The sequence below is a fragment of the Camelina sativa genome, chromosome 17 (genome assembly GCF_000633955.1).
Source record: "Camelina sativa cultivar DH55 chromosome 17, Cs, whole genome shotgun sequence".
Lineage (NCBI taxonomy): Eukaryota > Viridiplantae > Streptophyta > Magnoliopsida > Brassicales > Brassicaceae > Camelina > Camelina sativa.
This window is the reverse complement of record NC_025701.1, coordinates 22,393,743-22,395,377: the sequence shown is the minus strand read 5'-3', so window position 1 is coordinate 22,395,377 and position 1,635 is coordinate 22,393,743. Positions and strand designations below refer to the sequence as shown.

The 1,635-nt window shown below is 38.4% G+C and overlaps 1 protein-coding gene across 1 annotated transcript in view; it reads left to right on the top strand.

Annotated features, from left to right (window-relative positions):
• Positions 353-1,635, top strand: part of LOC104757862 (alkaline/neutral invertase CINV1) — a 4,438-nt gene continuing 3,155 nt past the window's right edge. The window contains exon 1 of the mRNA XM_010480649.2: positions 353-512. The gene's annotated coding sequence lies outside the window, so the exon portion shown is untranslated. The remainder of the gene's footprint in view (positions 513-1,635) is intronic.

Genomic DNA, 1,635 nt, shown 5'->3' with positions numbered 1-1,635 from the left:
TAAAAAAAACAAATCGCAGTAAATAATATTAGTAGTATTTAATTTAATACCTAGTAAATGTACTGTCCACCTAACACTAACAAGTTTGGTGTATCGGTCAAGTTTATATTGTCCCAAAGAGAAAAAAAGAAACGGGAAACCGATAAATCAAGTTTTCGTAGAGAAAAAACAAACGCCAAATCAGACGAAGCAGGTCAGATCAGCTACAAACGTCGTCGTTTAGTCCACGTAGACTTCACAAGTATACCTTTTTGACCGGATATAACAGGTAAACTTAAATTCTCGTCTTCAATTTACCAGTCACCGTTAAAGCGTTCCGTTTCCTCCGTCGTTATAAATAACAGCTTCTTCCCTCTTACCTTTTTTTTTTCCTTTTTTTCCTTTCTTCTTCCCTTTCTATAAATCTCTCCGTCTCTTCTCCTCATTTCACGACGGAGATCATCTTCTCTTCCTCTTCCTCCTCCGCCTCCACCGCCGCCGCCGACGACTTTTTCAGTTACACTACGCCGGAGGTTTGTCTCTCACTTTTTTTTTTTTTTTTAAGATTTCGTTTGGTAGATTTTAGATCTGTTTTTTTTTTTTTCTTTCTTTTCCTTCGCGAATGATTTAGTTCTGGTCTATGTAGCTTTATTTTAAAGTTTGACTCTTGTTATGGATCTTGATCTGTTTATGTTTTCATTTATACGATTTGGAATAAGATTTAGCTTTTTAAGGCATAGTTTTTATTCGCATAAATCCGTGTAACACATTGCATCTAACAATTTCATGATAAGTTAATTTCGCGTGTTCCAACAACACAACATAACACAACTCGAAGAGTTTAATTATTTATTTTTTTAGGATTAGGGGTTACATCAAGATTTAAAGAGTCAACTAATGTTATAATTTTTTTAAATTTGATTAGATCTTGGTTTAGAGTGTGATTACGAATTAAAAAAAAAACTTGAGATGGAAGGTGTTGGATTAAGAGCTGTGGGTTCACACTGTTCTTTATCTGAGATGGATGATCTTGATCTGACTCGAGCTTTGGATAAACCGAGATTGAAGATTGAGAGGAAGAGATCTTTTGATGAGAGGTCCATGAGTGAGCTCTCGACTGGTTACAGTAGACATGACGGTATGCACGATTCTCCTAGAGGTAGATCGGTGCTTGACACGCCTCTTTCTTCTGCTAGAAACTCTTTTGAGCCTCATCCTATGATGGCTGAGGCTTGGGAGGCTTTGAGGAGATCTATGGTCTTCTTCCGCGGCCAACCCGTTGGTACTCTTGCAGCTGTTGATAATACCACTGACGAGGTCTTGAACTACGATCAGGTAACAATCAAATACAAAGTTTTCATCTTTGATTGGGTAATTCGTTGGATTGGCTAAACAAAGTTTTGATCTTTTGGTTGTTTTGTAGGTGTTTGTGAGGGACTTTGTACCGAGTGCGCTGGCGTTTCTGATGAATGGTGAACCGGATATAGTGAAACACTTCTTGCTTAAGACACTTCAGCTTCAAGGTTGGGAGAAACGTGTGGACAGGTTCAAGCTAGGAGAAGGTGTGATGCCTGCTAGCTTTAAGGTGCTTCACGATCCTATCAGAGAAACGGATAACATTGTTGCAGATTTTGGTGAAAGCGCCATTGGACGTGT